Source organism: Balaenoptera physalus (assembly GCF_965194825.1).
Source record: "Balaenoptera physalus genome assembly, chromosome: 19".
Classification (NCBI taxonomy): domain Eukaryota; kingdom Metazoa; phylum Chordata; class Mammalia; order Artiodactyla; family Balaenopteridae; genus Balaenoptera; species Balaenoptera physalus.
Genome location: NC_138900.1, coordinates 19114580 through 19140711, shown reverse-complemented (window position 1 = coordinate 19140711; position 26132 = coordinate 19114580). Strand labels below are relative to the sequence as shown.

At 41.1% G+C, this 26132-nt stretch overlaps 1 long non-coding RNA gene across 8 annotated transcripts in view; it reads right to left on the bottom strand.

Annotated features, from left to right (window-relative positions):
* LOC309649054 overlaps positions 1 to 26132 on the bottom strand; it is a 152306-nt gene that overhangs the window by 125378 nt on the left and 796 nt on the right. For all 8 annotated transcript variants that reach the window (XR_014256925.1, XR_014256926.1, XR_014256927.1 and 5 more), the window contains exons 2-3: positions 22710 to 22774; positions 21308 to 21405 (exon numbers count right to left, since the gene is read on the bottom strand). This is a non-coding gene — a long non-coding RNA (uncharacterized lncRNA). The remainder of the gene's footprint in view (positions 1 to 21307; positions 21406 to 22709; positions 22775 to 26132) is intronic.

Genomic DNA, 26132 nt, shown 5'->3' with positions numbered 1-26132 from the left:
TCTAGTAGCAGCAAGCAGGGTCTTCGTTGCAGTGTGCGGGCTTCTCATTGCAGTGGCTTCCCTTTGTTGCAGAGCATGGGCTCTAGGCGCACGGGCTTCAGTAGTTGTGGCACACAGGCTCAGTAGTTGTGGCTCGAGGGCTCTAGAGCACAGGCTCAGTAGTTGTGGCACACGGGCTTAGTTGCTCTGCGGCATGTGGGATCTTCCCGGGCCAGGGATCAAACCCGTGTCCCCTGCATTGGCAGGAGGATTCTTAACCACTGCACCACCAGGGAAGTCTGGGTGGATTATTTGAAGATGCCAGGTTTCTGCTGTGGGCTGTAACTGAACTGGAAGATGCATTTGAGTCAAAGAATTGAATAAGTAGGAGTGGATTGTAAGGGATGTTGCTGTATTATTGAGAATACTCAGGGGTTTTTTTCTATTAACTAATTTTATTTTTTTAATCTTTTTTATTTTTTTTTCTGGCCACGCTGCATGGCTTGTGGGACCTTAGTTCCCCAGCCAGGGATTGAACCCACACCCTCGGCAGTGACAGCGTGGAGTCCTAACCACTGGACTTCCAGGGAATTCCCAAGAATACTCAGTTCTGGTGTACAGAATGAAAGACACAAATGAGTAGAGCAGTAGGAAAACTCCTAAAATGTGTCTGTAGATTAGGAACGTGTGAGATATGGGAGAGAAGAACAGAGCCTATGTCTGGTGAGCATAGAAGGAAAGGATGGAACAAATCAATGTTATCTTTAGATAGAAAAGCATGGAAGGGCCAAGGGAATCTCACTTATTCAGGATGCACAGCTCATGTCAGCTCATTGAGCTTTGTCAGCCCGACTGATGACAGCCACTGATGCCACGCATTCTGGTCCCATGAGTCCCCTACCTGGGACATGCAGGTAAAAGTCATGGCTGCTCAGCAGGTCACCTGTGAGGGAGAGCTATGGCCACACCACTGCCTTCTTCCAATAGGGCAAGTATGGGTTGACCCCAGGCACCTTCCATATATTGGGCCCCTTTTCTGTTTTCCCTTGTTTCTCACTGTATGTTTTAAATTGACTCAATAAAATGGATATAACAAGCATCTTAATTTGGCCTGTGAGCCTTTTGGTTCTGTCGCCTCTGGGGTAGCCTGCCTGATAGTATAAGAGGCTACCATTGCATCAAGGAAATTCCCACCACTACAGGAGCAATTTACACGTTGCCAGTTATGTGAAGAGTTGAGTATAGAAACCTGAGTTAACTGGCACCACATTTCTGATGTGTTTCAGTGATATCTTAGCATTCCCTCTAGACTGGTGTCCAGGGAAGCCGCCTGGCTATCCCATCCCTTAACCTAGTTCTTATCCTGGGATGCCTCTCTCCAATATCTTCCACATGGGTTTTTTGAGAACATCAGCCAAGCATCCTGGGCACTAACTTACTACATGTTGGAAACGGTATCAAAGGGTGTGTACATTCTGGAGCTTCTACTGTGGCAGACAGAAAGGACTCCAGGTGATATATGGGAAGTATCTCTCCCCGAAGATCCTTATCAGACAGCATGTTCAAATGGTTGGACATCAATGACCTCAGGCCATCTGAGAGCTGGCTCTCCTACTGGGCTGAGTTTCTAGAATAAGACTTGGAGCCTATCAGAAAAATATAGGATAAGAAAGAAAAGCCTGTGGATATTCTCAGTGCCCTGGTTCATCTGAGAATATTCTGGTTTTTCTTTATAATACTCCACTTACATTTATTTTGCTCAGAAACAGATAAAGGGACAAAAGAATTGGATTCCATCCAAGAACTTCCTGCCTTCAGGAATGAGGGGGATGAGAAAAGAGAGAACCCATTTTTCTAGAAAGTCAGCTCTTTTTAATCAGTCTTAGCAAACAAATTTCTTGAAATCAGGGAATAGGTCTTATGCATGAATGCACACACACGAACAGAATTTAACACAATGTTTTACAAACATTATTGCCATAAACTAAGATGTTGTGCTTAATGAAAATACACAAAGGTGAATCTGACTCTCAGTTTTCTTATGGTCACCAATGTCTCATTCTAGAATGTAGCAACAAATAAATGGAAAACAAAATTTTGAAACACCAGTTTAAATAGCATCAATGATAATCTGTAGTGATAGAAATCAGATAAACATGAAATACTTGGGAATATGTTTAATGAAATTTGTGCTAGACATCTATATTGAAAACTACAAAACTTTCCTGAGAGAAATTTAAGAAGATCTAAAGAAATGGAGAAATGTAAATGGATTGGAAGACTCAATATTTGTTAAGATGGCCATTCTGCCCAAATTGATTTATAGATTCAATGCAATCCAAGCCAAAATCCCAACAGACTTTTATGTAGAAATTTACAAGCTGATTCTAAAATTTATGTGGAAATTCAAAGGATTTAGAATAGCCAAAATAATTTAGAAAAAGAACAAAGTTGGAGGATGCACAATCCTGATTTTAAGACTTACTATAAGCTACATTATTGGAAAAAGATGAGTATATAGATTAACGGAACTTTATAGAGGTCCAGAAATTAGATCCACACACACATGGTTAATTGAGTTTTTACAAAGGCACAAAGGTAATTCTAAAGGCAAAAGGATAATCTTTTCAACAAATGGCGCTGGTAAAACTGGATTATCTGTATGGAGAAAAATGAACCTCAATCCTTACCTCACACTATACGTAAAAATTAACTTGAAATACATCTGAGATCTAAATGTAAAAGCTGAAGCTATAAAATTCCTAGAAGAGAGTATAGGAAAAATCTTTCTGACCTGGAGTGGGCAAAGAAGATTTCTTAGACACAAAACTAAAAGCACTAAATGTAAAAGAAAAAATTAATAAACTGGACTTTATCAAAATTAAAAGCGTCTGCTCTTCAAAAAAAAACACTGACAAATTACTTGTATCCAGAATGTATAAAGAACTTCCACAAATCACTAATAAAAACACAAACAACCCACATTTCTAACAGCTTCATTGAGATGCAGTTCACATGCCATACAATTCACCCGTTTAAAATGTACAATTCAATGGCTTTTAGTATATTCACAAAGCTGTGCATCCACCCTCACAATCAATTCTCGAGCATGTTTATTATTCCAAAATGAAATACTGCTCCTCTTAGCTGTCCACCCCACCACCACCTACACCCCCCCACACACACCCTCTGTAGGCCTAGGCAACCACTAATCTACTTACTATCCCTATAGATTTACATTTTCTGGATATTTCATGTACATAGCATCATACAATATGTGGCCTTTTCCGTCTGGCTTCTTTCACTTAGTATGTTTTCAAGCATCATCCACTTTGTAGCATGTATTAGTACTTTGTTCCTTTTGTTACCAGATAATATTCCATTGCATGGATATATCACATTTTATTTATCCATTCATCAGTTGGTGAACATTTGGGTGGTTTTCAGAACTCACTTTTTAAAAACGTGCAGAGACTTGAACAGACACTTCAGTGAAGAAAATATACAAATGGTCCATAAGCACAAGAAAAGGTACTCAATATCGTTAGGGAAATTCAAATTAAAGTCACAATGTGATACCTCTAAACATCTACTCAAATGGTTAAAATTTTAAAACACCAAGTGTTAGTGAGGATATCAACCAAATGGAGCTGTCAACCTGCCACTGGGGATTATTAGAGAAATGCAAATCAAAACTACAATGAGGTACCCCCTCACACCAGTCAGAATAGCCATTATTAAAAAGTCTACAAATAATAATTGCTGGAGAGGGTGTGGAGAAAAGGGAACCCTCCTACACTGTTGGTAGGAATGTAAGTTGGTACAGCCACTATGGAAAACAGTATGGAGGTTCCTTAACAAACTAAAAATAGAGCTAGCATATGATCCAGCAATCCCACTCCTGGGCATATACCCGGAGAAAACCATAATTCAAAAAGATACATGCACACCAGTGTTCATTGCAGCATTATTTCTAATAGCCGTGGAAGCAACCTAAATGTCCATCAACAGATGAATGGATAAAGATGTGGTATATATACACAATGGAATATTACTCAGCCATAAAAAAGAATGAAATAATGCCTTTTGCAGCAACATGGATGAACCTAAAGATTATCATACTAAGTGACGTAAGTCAGACAGAGAATGACAAATATCATATGATATTACTTATATGTGGAATCTAAAAAAAGATACAAATGAACTTATTTTTTAATATCTTTATTGAAGTATAATTGCTTTACAATGTTGTTAGTTTCTGCTGTACAACAAAGTGAAACAGCTATATGTATACATATATCCCCATATTCCCTCCCTCTTGAGCCTCCCTCCCAACCTCCCTATCCGACCCCACTTAGGTCGCCACAAAGCATCGAGCTAATCTCCCCGTGCTATGCAGCAGCTTTCCACTAGCCATCCATTTTACATTTGGTAGTGTATATATGTCAATGCTACTCTCTCACTTCGTCCCAGCTTTCCCTCCCCGACCCCCCATGACCTCAAGTCCGTTCTCTACGTCTGCGTCTTTATTCCTGCCCTGCCACTAGGTTCATCAGTACCATTTTTTTAGATTCCATATATGTGCGTTAGCATACAGTATTTGTTTTTCTCTTTCTGACTTACTTCACTCTGTATGACAGACTCTAGGTCCATCCACCTCACTACAAATAACTCAATTTCATTTCTTTTTATGGCTGAGTAATATTCCACTGTATATATGTGCCACATCTTCTTTATCCATTCATCTGTCAATGGACATTTAGGTTGCTTCCATGTACTGCCTATTGTCAAATGAACATATTTACAAAAGAGAAACAGACTCACAGACATAGAAAACAAATTTATGGTTACCAAAGGGGAAAGCGGGGGAGGGATTAATTAGGAATTTGGGATTAACAGATACACACTAGTGTATATATTGAATAAAATAGGTAAATAACAAGGGCCTACTGTATAGCACAGGGAACTATATTCAATAGCTTGTAATAATTTATAATGGAAAGGAATCTGAAAAGGAATATATATAAGTAAATCACTTTGCTGTACATCTGAAACATTGTAAATCAATTATACTTTTTTTTTTTTTTTTTAATTTTTATTTATTTATTTATTTTTAATTTATGGCTATGTTGGGTCTTCGTTTCTGTGCGAGGGCTTTCACTAGTTGTGGCAAGTGGGGGTCACTCTTCATCGCTGTGCGCGGGCCTCTCACTATCGCGGCCTCTCTTGTTGCGGAGCACAGGCTCCAGACGCGCAGGCTCAGTAATTGTGGCTCACGGGCCCAGCCGCTCCGCGGCATGTGGGATCCTCCCAGACCAGGGCTCGAACCCGTGTTCCCCGCATTAGCAGGCAGATTCCCAACCACTGCGCCACCAGGGAAGCCCTCAATTATACTTTAATAAAAAGAAGTGAGTAGTGTGTATAGCTGTTACACTACAACTAGCACAAAAAATGAAGACAATATTCTTCTGGCATTCAAAAGTGTAATCTAACTCAGCAAAGAAGTTGTTTATGTCTTTAACAAACAAGTGATGTTCCAACATATGTCTTGTTTCACTTTTGTCTTACTCCTTAAAGTAAATGAAAATAGCAACCAACAGGTCAGAACTACCCTAGTTAATTGCAGACTTTGGTTGGCTACAGATACAAGACTCTGGAAAAATCAGTGAAAACATTTTGTGATAATCAGTTGACTGTATGGGATTTACGATTAAAAAAATACATTTTGTTATTACTTATAAATTAGTAATAAACATCCTTTGTATCAGCAAAATTCATAATACTTTTAAAATAATACTTTTAATATGTTAAATTATTAATATGCTAAATAAATAGATGTTAAATATATAACATTTTTTCCAGAGAGCCTGCTGTTAAATATTTACCAGTATACTACTGGGTACAAGGGAGTATTTTGGATGATGGAAATTATCTATATATTGATTGGAGATATGGTTTCATGGTGTACACATTTGTCAAAACTCATTAAACCATATACTTAAAATGTGTGCATTTTATGGTATGCAAATTGTACCTCAATAAATTTGATTTTTAGAAAAACAATATAAAATTGAAGACTCTGACTGATAAGCTAATGAAGACTTCAGTGAATTCCATAGTAGCTGGGCCTTGAAGAAACATTTGGGGGTCATAGCACAGTTTGTTCAGTTTTTTGTAACTTTAAGCCCAGAGAAGATGAAAGTGAAGAACATCCTCTGACCACCCCCGCCGGTCCCACGGCCTGCACACAGCTGCAGCTCCAGGTCCTCCATCCTGAGCTAGTACACCTTTGTCTGTCATCCTCTGAGAATATCCAAGAACTCACTCATCTATTAAAATAACGTCTGAGATGAATTGCTTTGCAGTAATTATCAGCCATGAGTAAAGGAAATGTGTTCTGCGCTTTTCAAAGCCTCTTTTATCTGAGTCTTTGAAGAATTCCCCAGGAGGAGCCCTTCAGTCCCAGCCCTTTGCACAGGAGGTGAGCAGGAGTGACCCCATTCACATGGAGGCACATGTCAGCCACTGCACAGAGAGGAAAGCCAAGTCCAGAAGATAGGAGGGAAAAATCATAGATGAGGACGCTCTGTCTTCATGAAGCTAAACGTTCACAGCGTTTGGAAACAGCCAGTTAGCCCACTGAAACTTTCATTTTTCGTCCAGATAGATATTTCAGTCCCATAACCCTCTGTCATACACGTATGTATGTATATGATCACATACATATATACATAAACATATATATGATATATATCATATATGCAAGCTTTTATACTAAGATAAATTCTTGTTGTAAAAAAAAGACAAATTGGGCTTCCCTGGTGGCTCAGTGGTTGAGAATCTGCCTGCCAATGCAGGGGACACGGGTTCGAGCCCTGGTCTGGGAAGATCCCACATGCCGCGGAGCAACTGGGCCCATGAGCCACAACTACTGAGCCTGCGCGTCTGGAGCCTGTGCTCCGCAACAAGAGAAGCCGCGATAGTGAGAGGCCCGCGCACCGCGATGAAGAGGGGCCCCCACTCGCCGCAACTAGAGAAAGCCCTCGCACAGAAACGAAGACCCAACATAGCTAAAAATAAATAAATAATAAAATAAATAAATTTTAAAAAAAAAGACAAATTGATTTTTGCCTATTTGTGAATTAAAATCCTAACATCAGTCTTATCTTCAGCAGCCCATGCCGAATAACTTGCTGTTTAACATCAGTTAATCAATCAGCAGGTATACATAGAATAGTGACTACATGTTTATGACGGCTTCCTGGAAAGATGGGCATTTATTGCTTTGTGTCTGTTTAATTGACCTGGGTAATCCCAGCTCACTGTTTCCATCATATTCCTCTTCTAGACCCAGCAGAGGAAGTATGTGCCTTGAAATCATCACTTTATTGCTATTAATACATACTAGCCAGGATTATTTTGTTTGATATATTTTAATAACCAGTTGATCTTTGGATTTTCACTCTGAAATGATTCTGTCACAAAGACAATCTTTTTTTAAAATTTATTTATTTTAATTTATTTATTTTTGGCTGCGTTGGGTCTTCGTTGCTGCGCGCGGGCTTTCTCTAGTTGCGGCGAGCGGGGGCTACTCTTGCTTGTGGTGTGCAGGCTTCTCATTGCGGTGGCTTCTCTTGTTGCGGAGCACAGGCTCTAGGCGCGTGGGCTCAGTAGTTGTGGCGCACAGGCTTAGTTGCTCCGCGGCATGTGGGATCTTCCCGGACCAGGGCTCGAACCCGTGTCCCCTGCATTGGCAGGCGGATTCTTAACCACTGCACCACCAGGGAAGTCCACAAAGAGAATCTTTACATGTTTAATTAATAATAACTTAATTTGGGCTTCCCTGGTGGCACAGTGGTTAAGCATCTGCCTGCTAATGCAGGGGACACGGGTTCGAGCCCTGGTCTGGAAAGATCCCACATGCCGCGGAGCAACTAGGCCTGTGAGCCACAACTACTGAGCCTGCGCGTCTGGAGCCTGTGCTCCGCAACAAGAGAGGCCCGCGCACCGCGATGAAGAGTGGCCCCCGCTTGCTGCAACTAGAGAAAGCCCTCGCACAGAAACGAAGATCCAACACAGCCAATAATTAATTAATTAATTAATTAATTAATTGATTTAAAAAATAATAATAATAACTTAATTAATAAAGCTTATATTAATTGTAAACTTTGGTGATTTTACAATAGTAGTTAATCGTAGTTAATGCACAATTATTTAAGGAATAAGGGATCAATTTCTCATGAATGAAATCACATTGACACAACCCCAGGAAGAAACAGATGTGAGCAAGTCAGAGAAGACAGTTCAGCCCCAGAAGTTACCCTGCTCTGTAGCATCCCACAGGAGAGATGTGGGGCCCCTGGCACAGAGTTTTGCTGCTCCTTACTATTCAAAATCAGTCCTTGGACTTCCCTGGCAGTCCAGTGGTTAAGACTCCACGCTTCCATTGCAGGGGGCACGGGTTTGACCCCTGGTGGGGGAACTAAGATCCCGCATGCCATGCAGCACAGCCAAAAAAAAAAAAAAAAAAAAAAAAAAATCAGTCCTGGTCACAGTGCCCCATAGCGTCCCTGGACCAGGAAAGTCACTTAGGCCCCAGAGAAAGCCTGGGCATGTCAAGGTAGCCCAGGGGAAAGGCCATGGCTATTTGGATGGAGGTGTGCACCTGGAGAGACCACCTAGAGCCACTTAGGAAAACACACAATCAAGACATGGAGGCAGGGCTTAGGACTGTCTAGGAACTAGTCTGTGCCACAGGACTTGTAATTGTTTCATGGCCCTGGCACTGTCTGCTTACTCATTCCCACTGGAGGCTTCCAGATGGTTGGATGTTTATTCACAATCCACACGGTCTCGCAGATGAGGGTCACTGGCTCACTATGCCCGCCCCGTTTGCTACATCCACATACCACCTATTCCACCCAGAGGACTGTCACCCTAGCTGTGTGCTGGAGCCAGCTCCTACTGGCTTGCAAGAGTCAATTGTTAAATTTTCGGAAAATCTGCAAGCTAGACATAGTCATTATGAAAACTTAAATTATATGAGCTTACAATTAAATAAACTGTATTCAAATATGAAAGTAATATATACCCCAAACATCATTCCTAGTTACTTTATTTTGTTGTGGTTTACTGCCTTCTTTGCTCTTGAGGTTATTTACATCTATTGTATCTCGATGGTGGGAATACAATATAATGGTGTGCTAGTGGACATCTCTTCCCAATTCAGCCCTCTGTTCAGGGACCTCACATTGGTAGCCTGAAACTGGCCACGATGGGAGCATTGACACCACAGAAAGTGGCAAATGTGACATATCAGGGTTTCTTTAGTTTGGTTTGTTTGAAGAGCCCTTGTTACAACAGTTACGCTGGATACCGGCATATCCCCCATGGGACTGGAGTGGGTTGGGCAGCAGATAGGCTGGTGAGTGGGAGAGATGCTCTTAGCACAGTGGACAGTCTGAACAGACACTGGGAAGTAGCAAGAGGTAGCAAACAGCATGAGCCGAAAAGCACTCCCAGAGCTCTAGGGAGCCAGAGTACTGCCAGGGGTCAAGAAAAATGAGGGGAAGGACACTATATAATGATCAAGGGATCGATTCAAGAAGAAGATATAACAATTGTAAATATTTATGTACCCAACATAGGAGCACCTCAATACATAAGGCAAATACTAACAGCCATAAAAGGGGAAATCGACAGTAACACAATCATAGTAGGGGACTTTAACACCCCACTTTCACCAATGGACAGATCATCCAAAATGAAAATAAATAAGGAAACACAAGCTTTAAATGATACATTAAACAAGATGGACTTAATTGATATTTATAGGACATTCCACCCAAAAACAACAGAATACACATTTTTCTCAAGTGCTCATGGAACATTCTCCAGGATAGATCATATCTTGGGTCACAAATCAAGCCTTGGTAAATTTAAGAAAATTGAAATCGTATCAAGTATCTTTTCCGACCACAATGCTATGAGACTATATATCAATTACAGGAAAAGATCTGTAAAAAATACAAACACATGGAGGCTACACAATACACTACTTAATAACGAAGTGATCACTGAAGAAATCAAAGAGGAAATCAAAAAATACCTAGAAACAAATGACAATGGAGACACGATGACCCAAAACCTATGGGATGCAGCAAAAGCAGTTCTAAGAGGGAAGTTTATAGCAATACAAGCCTACCTCAAGAAACAGGAAACACCTCGAATAAACAACCTAACCTTGCACCTAAAGCAATTAGAGAAAGAAGAACAAAAAAAACCCCAAAGTTAGCAGAAGGAAAGAAATCATAAAGATCAGATCAGAAACAAATGAAAAAGAAATGAAGGAAACAATAGCAAAGATCAATAAAACTAAAAGCTGGTTCTTTGAGAAGATAAACAAAATTGATAAACCATTAGCCAGACTCATCAAGAAAAAAAGGGAGAAGACTCAAATCAATAGAATTAGAAATGAAAAAGGAGAAGTAACAACTGACACTGCAGAAATACAAACGATCATGAGAGATTACTACAAGCAACTCTAGATATAAAATTTTAATTGCCCTCAAAAAAGTTGTGCCAGCTTATACTCCAGTCATCATGCTGTGATGACGTTCATTTCCCCACACCCTTCCACCACCAGATATTCTCCTTTTTTTTTTGCTAATCTGACGGGTGAATAAAAGAGGTCCATCTGAATTTGAATTTTTCATATTACTTGTGAACTTAAATATCTTTATATGTTTACTGAACATTTGTATTTTATCTCTGAATTGTCTGTCCTTTGCCCATTTGTCTGTTACTATTTTTTTTATTGATTTATAGAAAAAGTCAGTTTAGATACATAAGTGATTTTGGAAAAAAACATTCAAAGTAATTTTTCATGACAATCTGTGGTCATATCCTTAGTTCAACTTGAATAGACAAGTCATAAATGACTTCTGAATTAATAATAAAAGACATAACAGTCAATCTAAAAACAGGTATTATGACCACCCTTAAAGAGATGCCCCCTTAGTCTGATATCTTATTGGTAAGGAAAAACATGCTAGAACCAGGCAATTTTTTTTAATTTACAGATTTCCTAAATACTATATGTAGTTTATATTTCCCGTGATAGTATCTAACTTGGAGATTTTATTTCCCAAACTTGTAAGAAAAATGAAAGTCATTTGGCACAAGAAATAGATAATTTCCTCTGGGAGTGGAGGGGGGTGGTAGACTGAGGGACAGAGGTAAGAGAAAAAGTTTGAATTGTGTGCTACATATTTTTGGAATTTTGAGATGTGAATATATATGACATATTTTTAAAAAATAAATTGAAATTAAAAAATTAATTTTTAAAAAGCAAAAAAAAGAAAAAAGAAAAATGAGGGGGACTTCTCTGGTGGTCCAGTGATGAAGACGCCAAGCTCCCAATGCAGGGGGCCTGGGTTAGATCCATGGTCGGGGAACTAGAACCTGCATGCATGCCTCAACTAAGAGTACGCATGCCACAACTAAAGATCCTGCATGCCGCAACTAAGAGCCGGCGTGGCCAAATAAATTAATAAATATTTTTGAAAAAAGAAGACGAAGAAAAGAAAAATGAGGACTGAATGTCCCCCAGAGCCTGGGTAGATGCAGCAGAGTGAAAGCCCTTCCCCCGAAGAACAACACACAGGAAGTTCTAGAGAGAAAAATCACTGCGACTGAGGAAAGGGAGCCCCTAACCCTGCTCCCCCGCATCCTCAGCAAACCCCCCAAACCCCGCTGATGTGTCTGCACCCAAAGGAAGCAGACGGAGGAGAAATGAGGCTGAGGAGGTTTGGGGTAAGTGCACAATAAGGCTGTCCTTTGGCGGAAGCTCCCACCAGGTCGGGGAGGGGATGGCTGAGTGTCTTTTCTTTCTTCTCTTGAGAAAGATTCAAGGGAGTCTTCTGGGCCTCCTACGGAACCGGCGCATTAGTTTGCTAGGGCTGCCACACCAAGAGTACAGAAATTTATCCTCTCACAGTTCTGAAAGCTAGAAGTCTGAATTCAAGGTGTCAACAGGGTTGGTTTCTTCTGAGGCCTCTCTCCTTGGTTTGTAGGTGGTCATCGTCTCCGAGCGTCTTCACGTGGTCTCCCTCTGTGTGTATCTGTGTCCTAATCTCTTCTTACAAGGACATCATTCATATTGGATTGGGGTCCATCCTAATGACCTCATTCAACCTTAATCACCTCTTTAAAGGCCCCATCTCCAAATATAGTCACATTCTGAGGCACTGGGACTTAGGATTTCAATATAGGAATTTCTGGAGAACACAACTCAGCTCATAACAGCCAGGAGTATATCTGTGGAAGCTTTGGAGGCAAGGGTGGGTCCTGGAAGGCTGACCAAGAGCAGCCCCAGGACAGAGGGACTGAGGAACTCTGGGCTCCTGAGGGCAGGCACTGCATCTTACCTGCCTTTATTTCCCAAACGCCGAGCACTAGGCTTGGCACTTAGTAGGGTTTCCAAAAAAATGCTTTTTGAATGAGGGTATGAATGAATGAATGAATGAGCATGTTACTAGAAAAGGTATTCCCGTTCTCTGCACCTTTTTTACAAACAGGTGAGAATCTTTCTGGTTTTATTTAAGGACAGGTAAGGGTCTTCTTAATTTCCTCTGAGGTTGGTTCCCTTTGGACCAGGCAGGTGAGGGCTAGGACCAAACTTCATCTTGGCCCCCAACCATTCAGCACCCATCCTCTGCACAAGTCCTCTCCACTCCCCGCCCCCCTCCCTCCCCTCAAGGAGCAGGGCTCAGAACTCAGAGAGCTCCAAAGACCCAAGGGTATGTACACAGCCTAGGAGGAAAAAAACGTATCAGCACAAAACTATAGAGAAAACAATGCAATGTCAGGATTAATACACCTGATGAGACATAATACATCAACTAGTTTCCATGCCCATGTTGTCATTTATTATTTATTTATACATTATCATGATGTGGGATAGGGGTGCATTTCCATTTTTTTGACATTTTTTGTAGTAGGGGATCCAAACGTAAAAGCCTCTGGGGCCTGGGAAGCTCTTAGACTGGCCCTGTGCCTGTTAGCTTTCCAGCTAGGAGAAGGAGGTCCGAGTCAGGGTAACATGGTGGTGCCCTCACCCTGTGGCACGGAGATCATCCTCAGAAAGAAGCTGCCAACCCAGCAAGTGGCCACAGAAGCTTGAGTGGAGCTGCTTCTGAAGTCAAAGACTCCACGACTGGTTTTAGGTGAAAAACTGTTTTCTAAATGTTTCCTGTTGGCCCCCCTTTCCCACCAGGCACAGATGACAGCTGTCATCATAAAGGATACAGGACCTGAGGGGTTTTTTTCCTCCTAAGAGTGGTTTCAGAACTTGGTCAGTTGCTTTGGGAGGGAAATGAGGCAAAAGGCGAACATGTTTCTTTTTCCCAGAAAGAGCACAGTGTGAGGAACAATGACGGTGTGGCTTAGCCCCAAGAGTAACCCTTGCGGGTCCTGACATCTGACATTGTGCCTTTAACAGTGAGCTGGAAAGGATTTTGAAAAAATGCCATTTTGTGCACTGTGGGCAACTGCATGTACAGTAGGTCTGCTCTGAGCAGAGAAGCATCAATATCTATTACCTAGAAACAGATGAGAAGGCGAATCGGCAGCTGCTAGACCATCAGATGAACTGCACTCTGTTGTGTTTCGAGCCTAACTTTCCTTCTGCCTCTTACATCTCGTAATTGTCAGTGAGCTCCGTGGTACCCTTCCATGACATAACTGATCAACTGCAGGATCACGGCTAATAAACTGATATAAAAGAGCTTATTAAGACATACCTTTAAGTGTGAGATAATATGTGATTCAACACGCGGCACAAGCAGCTCAGAAGCCCAAGCTCGCCGCCAAGCTTACTGTGGCTTTCTCCCAGGGAAACATGGCATATGGTACCATAATAGAGCAGGAATTTACAGCAACGGAGATGTATGAGGGAGATTAAAGCTTCATCTGTAAGGACATACTGCGTGGCAAAAAACACCGTTATTGTATTTTCTGCTTTGTGTTCTAATGAGAAACTGAATCCCTTTCGGTAGAGTGTGGGCTCCCTCTGCTGCTGGCAGGACATATCAGGACTCTATGCACTAAGGGATCCCTGGGCACCTGAGCAGAGCAGGTGGCCTGTCCTGGGAGGAGAAAGATGGGGCTGAACATTCAGAGGGACAGACTTGTTCTGTAGGCTCTGCCTCTGTGTGACACTGGGACTATTTGTGCGGCTACTGAAAGTGATGGAAAACACAAAGATAACCTGTCCACATCACCTGTGTCCATCCTGAAATAGGTCACAGAAGTGATGCTGAGAGGCAGCCCTCCCCCCTGAGTGGCGATCCTCCCCTCCCTCCCTCTCCCCCTCCCCCTCCTCCTCTCCTTCCTCCTCCTCCTCCTTCTCCTTTCCCTTCTCTTTCTTCTTTTATCCCTCTCTCTCTCTCTCTCTCCTTTTTTTACCTTCCACACAGCCACTTCCAGAAGCTCCTCCAGTTCTGTTTCAGACCCTTCCCAACAGTTTTGCTACTGCTCTGGGTTCTGCCTCGTCCCAGCATGGCCAGCACCTGACTCATGTGGTACCGAGGAGACTGCATCACCCAGAAGGTTTAACACCTTCCGCCCATCAGTAAGCAACTCGTCTCAAGACACCTGGTCACACCCCACTCTCAGTCTCCCACCACCGGTCCAACTTCAAGAGTTGCTTCTTCTCGGCAACAGGATGTTTTAATGTAGTATCCACCCCAAGAGCAGAAACATTTTAGTGCCATAACTTTGATGTGTCCCTTTTGGCCAAATCTAAATAAATAAATAGACCCTTAAACTCCAGCTGTTTCTGCTACCAAGATAGGTATGGGAAGAGGATGTGGCTTGGGGGTGGGGTGGGGGGGTCATACACCATACTCTTTGAAACTAGGACCACACTTGCTCCTCTCAGAACCATCAACCATCCTAAGCAAAGCAGCTCATTCTCCAATAATCTGGTTATTCGCGTGGTATCTCAAATTCTCTGATTTCTCTCTTAAAGTTCTAACGGCCATACTAATGTACTTTCAGTTAGTCAACAGAGATGCACGTCTGTGTGTCTGCAGACTTCCTGGTGATACTAGCGGTCTTTTACCAGGTATACATTAGCTGCTGGGTGAGAGGGGTGCGGGGATACTGCTAGTTCTCTGGGTTACATATGCTGATATATGATCACCTATTCTCACCTGCAGCCTGCAGAGAAAAACGTTCAATTACATTTCAGATGGCGTCCTCGGGCATACACATTTATATTTCATATCACTAATTTCAACACTCATAGCATTTATTCATTTGTTCATTTAACTAAGAAGCCTCCGCACTCATCCAGATGAGAGGAGCTTGCCTGGCCAAGGCAGGTGGTAGAAGAGGAGGCGGGGAGGAGCCAGGCCCTGGAGAGATTTTGAAGACAGGTAACAGGATATTCGGGTGAGTTGGATGTGGGGTGAGACAGAAAGAGAGGGGTCAAGGTGACTCCAGGATCTTTGGTGCGCAGTTACGAGGGTGCCTGTTTTTCGATCTGGTTGCAAGGTGGTGCTATTTACTGAGATGGCAAACGATGGAGGGAGACAGGTTCTGAAGGAGAAGTCAGGATTTATTTGGGGCATGATGCATTTCAGATGCCTGGTCGACATCCTCGTGACGATGTGGGGTGGGCAGGTGGATGCTCTGCGTTGGGTTCCAAGGGAGGGTGGGCTGGAGATAGAACCTGAAATTCAGCAGGGTACAGATGGCACTGGATGAGATTGCCAGGGGGTGAGTATAAAAAGCCTGGGGGGCTTCCCTGGTGGCGCAGTGGTTGAGAATCCGCCTGCCAATGCAGGGGACACGGGTTCGAGCCCTGGTCTGGGGAGATCCCACATGCCGCGGAGCAACTGGGCCCGTGAGCCACAACTACTGAGCCTGCGCGTCTGGAGCCTGTGCTCCGCAACAAGAGAGGCCGCGATAGTGAGAGGCCCGCGCATCGCGATGAAGAGTGGCCCCCGCTTGCCGCAACTAGAGAAAGCCCTGGCACAGAAACGAAGACCCAACACAGCCATAAATAAATAAATAAATAAATAAATAAATAATTTTTAAAAAAACATATTAAAAAGCCTGGGGCAGAGTCCTGGGGTAACTTGCAGATAAAGTCAGGAGGAGGGGCGAGCCCCATCCTACAAAGGAAAAGCGAGAGGAAAACCAGGAGGTCACGGGGCAAGTATCTCAAGGAGGAGCGAGAGAGCAACATTGCTGCTGACGGATTGGAATTATCTCAGTTAACCCTGAACGAGGCGGTTTCAGAAAATCCTAATTGGAATGGTTCAAGAGAAAGTGAGCCATGAAGAAGTGGAGAGAGCAAACAGAAACTACTTTTTTCAGTTTTGCTATAAAGGAGAGGAGAAAAATAGGGCTATGGTAGAAGGTAAATTTTATATTATGTATATTTTATCACAATTAAAAACATGTTTATTTTTAACTGTGATAAAATATACATAATATAAAATTTACCATCTGAACCATTTTTAAATGTCCAGTTCAGCCGTGTTAAGCACCTTCACATTGTCGTGCAACCAATCTCCAGAATCTATCTTGCAAAACTTGAACCCTGTACCCATTAGATAATGCTCCATTCCCTTCTCCTCCCAGACCCTGGAAACCACCATCCTACTTTCTGTCTCTATGAATTTGACTACTCTGGTATATTAATCTGCTAAGGTTGCCATAACAAATTGCCACAGGCTGGGTGGCTTAAAATACAGAAATTTATTTTTTCCCAGTCCTGAAGCCTACAAGTCCAAGATCAAGTACTGACAGGTTTGGTTTCTCCTGAGATCTCTCTCCTTGGCTTGGAGATGGCCATCTTCTCACTGTGTCCTCACATGGCCTCTTCTCTGTGTGCATGCATCCCTGGTCTCTTCTTATAAAGACACTAGCCATATTGGGCCCCACCCATAATTACCTCTTTAAAGAACCTGCCTCCAAATGCAGCCACATTGGGAGTTAGGGCGTCAAAATATGAATTTAGGGTGAACACAATTCAGTCCATAGCATCTAAGTGCTTCATATAAGTGAAATCATACAGTACATGCCTTTTTGTAACTGGCGTATTTCACTTAGCGTAACATCTTCAAGGTTCATCCATGTTGTAGCATCTGTTCCAATTTCCTGCCTTTTTAAGGCTGAGTATATTCCATTGTATGTCTATACCACATTTTGTTTATCCATTCATTCATCAATGGGTGAATGGGTTGCTTCCACCTTATGGCTATTGTGAATAATGATGCTATGAACATGGGTGGGCAAATATCTCTTCAAGACCCTGATTTCAATTCCTTTGAGTATATACCCAGAAATGTATTACTAGATCATATGGTAATTCTATATTTAATTTTTTGAGGAACCAACATACTACTTTCCATAGCAACTGCACCATTTTACATTCCCAACAACAGTGCACAAAGGTTCCAATTTTTCCACATTCTCCTTAGCACTTGCTATTTTCTGTGTTTTTGATAGTAGTCATCCTAATGGTTGTGAGGTGGTATCTCACTGTGGTTTTGTTTTTTTTAATTGAAGTATAGTTGATTTACAATGTTGTATTAGTTTCAGGTGTACATCAAAGTGATATATATAGATATATATGATATCTATATATATATATGATATATACACATACTTTTTCAGATTCTTTTCCATTATAGGTTATTACAAGATATTGAATATAGTTCCCTGTCACTGTGGTTTTGATTTGCATTTCCCTAGTAATTAGTGATGTTCAGCACCTTTTCGTGTGCTTGTTGGCCATTTGTATATCTTCTTTGCAGAAATGTCTATTCAAGTCCTTTGCCCACTTTGAATTGGGTTGTTTGTTTCATTGTTGAATTGTAGGAGTTCTCTATATTCTAGACATCAACCCCTGATCAGATATATCATTTACAAATATTTTCTCTCATTCTGTAGGTTGCCTTTTCATTGTGTTGATAGTGTCCTGAAAGTTTTAATTTTGATGAAGTCCAATATGTCTATTTTTACTTTTGTTGCCTGTGCTTTTGGTGTCATATCCAGGAAATCAACACCAAATTCAATATCATTTTTAAAAAATTAAAAATTAAAAAAAATTTTAAATTATAAAAAGCACTTTGAGATCCTAAGAGAGTACAGAAGATATGTGGCAATGGAACAAGAATTTAAAAGTCCCATTAGGGGACTTCCCTGGTGGCGCAGTGGTTAAGAATCCATCTGCCAATGCAGGGGACATGGGTTCGAGCCCTGGTCTAGGAAGATCCCACATGCCGTGGACCCACTAAGCCTGTGCGCCACAACTACTGAGCCCAAGTGCCACAACTACTGAAGCCCACATGCCGAGCCGGTGCTCTGCAACAAGAGAAGCCACTGCTATGAGAAGCCCACGCAGCACAACGAAGAGTAGCCCCCGCTCACCACAACTAGAGAAAGCCCGTGTGCAGCAATGAAGACCCAACACAGCCAAAAATAAATACATTAATTAATTAATTTAAAAATAAATAAATAAATAAATAAAATAAAAGTCCTATTAATTAAGACAAAGGTTATTTAAACAAAATAGAAAATGCATATCTACTATGAACTCTTACAAGGTAAATATGAGTGCAAAACTGTTATAAAAACAAGGAGAAATCTATAGAAACACAATAGTATGGTAAGATCTTGAAATAATTCTTTAGTCTTTGATAGATCTGGTATATAAAAAAATTAACAGGTATATAGAAGATATAAATAGCTTCATGTTGTGTATGTGTCAAACTTGTCTACAACCAACAAAGGGTACATCTTTCCCAATCCCATAAAGCATTTTAAAAAATCAGTCACAAATAATGCAATGAAAAAAATCTCAGGAATTTTATACAAGCCTACATTCTCTGATTCCAGTGCAATTTTTTTTTTAATTCAAGTGTTAAAAGTTTTTAGAATTCAAACACTTGAAATTTTACAGTCTTCTGGTGGTTCATTGTACTGTTCAACAGACATTTCCAGCTTTCCATTTTCTAGGCACAGGGTAGGATTGTACTTCTTCACCCCCTTTGATGTTAAGAATAGTCAAATGATTTTCTTTGGCCAATGAAATATGAAGAGAAATGATGGGTGTCATTTCTGGGTGGAAACTTAAAAGGGACAGTGCACGATTCACTAGGTTATCTCTGCCATGGCAACTGGTAACAGCGAGATGGCAGCTGCTCTGTTAGCCTGGGTCTCAGAGTGGGGAGACCTGGAGCAGAGCCCCCAGCCAACCTCGGTGAGCAAGAAATAAACTTTTGCCGTTTTAAGCCATTAATATTTTTAAGAGTTTTGTTATACAGCATAGCCTAGGCCATCCTGACTGATACAGGCCTCCTAAATAACTTCCCAGCTAAAAAGATCAAAACTGCAAGTTGGAGACAAGAAAACAAGTGCTATTTTCAAAATGATGGACTGGCCACTCAGTTTTTCTCTTCTTCCCTCTAAGACCCTACAAAAATGATAGTAAAGGACTAAAATGGGAATAAATCCACAATGACAAAGAGAACAGGAAGTTGTCCATCAGTGGAAGAAAGCTTTAAAAAAAATTGTGAGACTGTGTCAAGCTGATACAGAAGTAATGACAGATGACACACCGCAGAGGAGGTTGCCGATCTTCCCTACAGAATTCGAGAGAGGAATAAGACAGAGGACGCAAGTGAGACCGGGCCAAAAACACTGGGATAACTCCAAAGGCTCTGTCTTAAACAGTCCAGTCCTTAGCTCCTCCCCTCGTTCAGAATGCAGGGTCACAAAAGATCAACTCTGCAAATGAAACATCTGAGAGTTCTTCCATTAAATAACAAAGAAGAAAAGGGAGGAGGAGGAAGAAGAGGAGGAGAAGGAGGAGAAAGAAGGAAGAAGGAAGGAGAGAAGCAAGGGAGGGAGGGAGGGAGGAAGGAAAGAAAGAAGGAAGGAAGGAAGGAAGGAAAGGAAAGGAAGGAAGGGAAGGAGGGAGGGAGGAAGGAAGGAGGGAAGGGAGGGAAAGAAAGAGAGACAGAAATTTGTATTAATTTGCTAAGGGCTGCCTTAAAAAATTACCACAAACAGGAAAAAAAACAACCTCAAAGGAAAGAGAACTAATTCAGGAAATAGAAGAGAATTAAAATATTTTTCTAATTATAATCATAACTATAGTCAGGAAGTTATTGCATTCAAAATCAAAAACAAGATGCTAAGTAAACAGCACAATCAGAGAACAAGAAAGGGCTCTTATAGAATGAAAATATGATGCTGAAATAAACTGAAGGCCCAGAAGATAAAACAGAAGAAATCTTCCAGAAAGCAGAGCAAAAAGACCATGAGATGGGAGACATGAAAGAAATGAGACTCAGAAGACCTTTCCAGGAGGTCCAGTTTTATAGGCATTCCAGATAAAGAAAGATAGAAATCAGAGGGGAAACATTATCAAATGAGCAATACAACAAAATCTCCGAAAGGTTAAAGTTACAAGTTTTCAAATTGAAAGTACCTACAGAGCAAACAGCACAAGGTCTTTTAAAAGACCCACATGTCTGCAAAATTTTAGAACACTGGGAAAAAAAGAAAATATTCTAAAAGCTTCCAGAAGGAAAAGGATACCACTTATGAAGGAACAAAATTCAGATTTTTTATCACCAACACCAAATGTTAGAAAACAGATGAGATATACCTTCAAAGAGATTGACTACTAAACACAACTGAATCATGGATTGACAAGAAAACAAACAGTTGTGGAGAAGCGTATTTGAACAATTAGAGAGAGACAAAAGTGGGTTGTATATCAGTTAGATGATATTATTTTATCTACATTAATTTATTGAGTGCAATAACTGTAGTGCAGTTATGCATGAGAATGTCTTTGTTCTTAGGATATATATACTTAGGGGTGAAGTGACATGATATCTGAAAGTTACATTCAAATGGTTCAGAAAAACTGTGCATGTGTATGTGCATTTGTGTGTGTGTGTATGCATGCACACCACATGTGTGTAGACAGAAAGATATACCAAATGTGGCAAAATCTTAATGATTAGTGGATCTATGTGAAGGACATAGAGGTGTTCTTTCCACCATTCCTTCCATTTTTTTATAGATTTGATATTTTTCAAAATGAAAAGTAAGGAATTTAAGAAATATAACCGATATATAACAAAGCTATAAGGGAAAATAGCAAATAATTTTTAAATTTTTTAATTTAAAATAATTCAGAGGGAAAATTCTTTTTTCTAGAAGTTTATAATTAACCAAACAATTAAAGTATAAGATTAAATATTCAGACATGCAAGAACATAGAAATTTCACCTACCAGCTGTTTTTCTTAGACAACTACTTGAAGATGTGCTTCAAAAAGATGAGGGGTTAAACCAGGAAAGAAAACAGGGAATCCAAAACACAGGATACAACCTAAAATAGCAACAAAGGGAAATCCAGAACAACAGGAATGCAACAGGCCTAGAGAGGAACCTGTCCAGATTAAAGAGAGAGGAGGAAGACAGGTATCTGATAAGAAAAGTAGAGTCTGTCAGAACACATGATATGATGGAGAGTTTAGAAATGTTCAGTTTTCTTTGATAAAGCAAAACAAGGCACCCCAATTTCATTGCAGCATTATACGCAAGAGCCAGGTCATGGAAACAACCTGAGTGTCCATCAGTGGATGAATGGATAAAGAAAATGAGGCATATGTATACAACAGAATATCATTCAGCCATAAAAAAGAAGGAAATCCTGCCATTTGCGACAACATGAATGGACCTAGAGGGTATTATGCTCCGCGAAATAAGTCAGACAGGGAAAGACAAATACCATATGACTTCAGTTATATGTGGAATCTAAAACAAAGCAAGTGAACTGAAAAGCAGTTATGGATAAAACCGAAACAGAGTCACAGATACAGAGAACAAACAAGTGGTTGCCAGAGGAGAGCTGGGGTGGAGGAAGGAGTGAAATGGGTGAGGGAGATCAAGAGGTACAAACTTCCAGTTACAAAATAAATGAGTCACAGGACAAAATGTACTGCATAGGGAATATAGTCCATAATAATGTAATATCTTTGTATGGTGACAGACGGTAACTAGACTTATCGTGGTGATCATTTTGTAATGTATAGAAATGTTGAATCACTATGTTGTGCACCAGGCACTAACATAGTGCTGTGGGTCAATTATACTTCAAACAAACAAACTCGTAGAAAAAGAGATCAGATTTGTGGTCACCAGAGGCGGGGGGAGGGGGGTTTGAGGGGAGGAGGAATTGGATGAAGGTGGTCAGAAGTTAGAGACTGCCAGTTATAAGGTAAAGAAGTCCTAGGGATGTAAGGTACAACATGATTCATATAATTATATTATACTTTGCTTTATGTTACGTATGTAAATCGTTAAGAGAGTAAATCCTGAGTTCTCATCACAAGGAAAAAATATTTTTTCTTTTCTTCCTTTTTCTTTTTTTCTTTTTTTTTGTATCTATAGGAGATGACGGATGTTCACTAAACTTATTGTGGTGATCATTTCACGATGTATCTAAGTCAAATCATTATGGTGTTCACCTTAAACTTATACAGGGCTGTAGGTCAATTATATCTCAATGAAAAGAAAGGAAAAAAAGACTGAATTATGATTACAGATTGGAATGTGAATAAGATGTAGCACAGATAATAAAAAGCACAGATAACAGAAGCTGAGAATGTAGAAAAAAGGATGCAGACTTACTGGAAGGTTAGAGGTGCTGGCATCTTCATCTTTTAAAGCTGGGAGTCAAGAGACACTGTCTATACCTGATGGAATAAGAAAGAGAAGGTGTAAGTGTGTTGCTTAAACAATATACAAGTTTGGAACTGAAAATAGTAATATGTGTATTAGGAAACTAAGGAAGAAAAATAGGAGTTGTGGAGTGTGTCAAATCCCTATCCATCAGGGGATTAGAAAACGTCTAAACTATATAAATGAAGACATCATAGCATAGGTATGTTATTTAAATATATAGCCTCTTGGGGCTTCCCTGGTGGCGCAGTGGTTTAGAATCCACCTGCCAATGCAGGGGACACGAGTTCAAGCCCTGGTCCGGGAAGATCCCACATGCCGTGGAGCAAATAAGCCACCCGTGGCCACAACTACTGAGCCTGTGCTCTAGAGCCCGCGAGCCACAACTACTGAGCCCACATGCTACAACTACTGAAGCCCGCGCACCTAGAGCCCGTGCTCCTCAACAAGAGAAGCCACCACAATGAGAAGCCTGCGCACCGCAACGAAGAGTAGCCCCTGCTCGCCGCAGCTAGAGAAAGCCCGCACGCAGCATCAAAGACCCAACGTAGCCAAAACTAAATAAATAAAAAATTTAAAAGTAAATAAATAGCCTCTTAACTCATTTCCTGATGCTGCATTTGCCTTCTCCTCACACACACAGTTTACAGTCCAGCCTCAATGGCTCTCTTGTAGTTCCTTAAACATTTCAGGCAGGCTCCTACTTCAGGGTCCTTGCGTTCCTTCTGCCTGGAATTCTCTTCCATATGATGTCTCTGTGGCTCTCTGTCTCTCCTCCTTCAGGTCTTTTTTCAAAAGTCACCATCTCAGTGAACACTTCGCTGATCCACCGCTCCCTATCCCCACTACCTGACTTTTTTTCCTCTGTAGAACTTGACTTATCACATCTAATATACATATTCTGTCTTTTATTTCTATATTTATACTATATCTCCACTCCACCAGTACTATGTAGGGGGGGATGCAGTGATGCTTCCTTGTTTTTATTCACCTCTATATACACTGGTACCTAAAACAGTTGCTTAGGCACATAGAAGGCAGGCACTCAATACATAGTTAATAAAAGACTAAATGAAGGAATAACTACAGAGCAAGATGGAGGTAAAGTTTTACCTTTGGGGAACTAAGACTGGGTTGGGTAGGAGTGGGCCAGGAATAGCTGCTTTTCCTCACGTACAACTGACTTTTTTAAACGATATTATTTTGACCAGGGTTTAGAGAAATTATTATTACCTTTACAAAATAGGAAGATGTTTTAAGACACTGTGAAAGAGAAAAAAATAAGACAATTGAAAACACTATACACACACACACACACACACACCTGTACTCACAAGTAAATTCATTCCTTAAATATTTTCATTATTAAACAAGAAAGAATAAAAATAAACAAATAGAACATTCATCTGAAGGAACCAGAAAGAAATTAACAGTGGAAATATGAAAAGGAGGTAGAAATAAATAGACAAAGAAGAAAGTAATCAGTACTGATAAATTTCAGTTCCTTGGGGAAAAAAGAAAAACAGCAAAATATTAAAATAGCTGGAAAGCATAATCAAGAAACACAAAGAAACAATAGCCCAAATAAACAATCAAGTCAACAATCCCTAAAACGGATATGACCACAGATACAGATGTGATAGCCAGATGTTTCTAAAATGTGAAACCCTGAATGAAATGAATGGTTCTCTAGCAATTAAAATTATCTTGAGAAGAAACAGAAAACCTGAACAGGCTGATGAAGAAACCCAAATGGTCTGACAGAGAGTCCTTTCATATCTGCCCTAAAATAGTCACACAACTACATAAAGAATTTATCTTTGTTTTGTGACTTATTTTTTAAACCTTTAAATATTTAATCCATTGGGAATGTATTTTTTATTTAAGGAATGAGGTGAGAAGCCCCATCTCTGCTTATCTGGTTTCCTTCCCTCTTCATGGGTGTGTGCCACTCAGGCATCAGCCCAGGTAGGGCTGCATCCTCCCTGTGAGTGGAAGTCACATGACCCATCACAGGGCCCATTGTACAGCCGGTCCACAAAGGGTCTCAAAACGTGACACCCGGAAATAGAAGTCGACTCCAGACTGCCATTTTTATCATCTCTTCCCCCAAAATCTTGCCTGTTTACATATTAGAGAAAAAGCATCCTTAATGTTTAAGAATGTTAAATTCAAAACACATGGATTCTCTATATCCAAGAATTGAAAGAGATATTTATACATCAATGTTCATAGCAGCATTATTCAGGAGAACCAAAAAGAAGAAACAACCCGGGGCTGCCCTGGTGGCGCAGTGGTTAAGAATCTGCCCGCCAATGCAGACGACACGGGTTCGAGCCCTGGCCTGGGAAGATCCCACATGCCGTGGAGCAACTAAGCCCATGTGCCACAACTACTGAGCCTGCGCCCTAGAGCCCGCAAGCCACAACTACTGAGCCCGTGTGCCACAACTACTGAAGCCCGCGTGCCTAGAGCCTGTGCTCTGCCACAAGAGAAGCCACCGCAATGAGAAGCCCGCGCACTGCAGCGAAGAGTAGTCCCTGCACCCCGCAACTAGAGAAAGCCCGCGCGCAGCAACAAAGACCCAAAGCAGCCAAAAATAAATTAAAAAATAAGAATAAATTAATTTTAAAAAAAAGAGGAAACAACCCAAGTGATGAATGGATAAACAAAATGTGGTTATATATATATATTATATATATAATATATATATGAGAGAAATGTTATTAAATAGGAAAGAAATTCTGACACACGCTACAATATGTGAGACAGGCTGGGGCCTGGGACCCTTTGCTGCAGTGTTTGCACCTGGACAAACCTCTCCTCAAGCAACAAAATACAAAGAAGCTATAGGGACTAAAAATAACTGTGCACATTGTGCATTTGGGGCAAATTCTGGACAAGGTACAAAGAGACCAAAAAGCCCAACTGCCACTTCTGAAGAGCTGGGTGCAAAAACAGGGTGTCGGGAGCATAAGCAGGGTACTGTGCCTGCCCCCCTGCACTCAACACCACCAAAGGGGTGGGCAAAACACCTAAGCCCCCCACCTCTGGCCTGACCCCTGGACCCGCCCCTACCCTCACCCCATATAAGGAACCAGCGCATCCGCCCCAGGGAGTGAGCAAGGGAAACTGTTAACTTGTTCTTGTTCCCCCTGCTGCAGCAGGGGCCCCAATAAAGCCTTGCCTGAATTTCTTGTCTAGCCTCTGATCAATTTCTATTGATTGGGGAAGGCCAAGAACCCTGGTCGGTATCACATGGATGAATCTTGAAGACATTGGACAAATGTTGTGATTCCACTTGTATAGGTACCTATAACAGGCAAATTCAGAGACAGAAAGTAGAATGGTTCAAGGGCTGGGGGTAAGCAG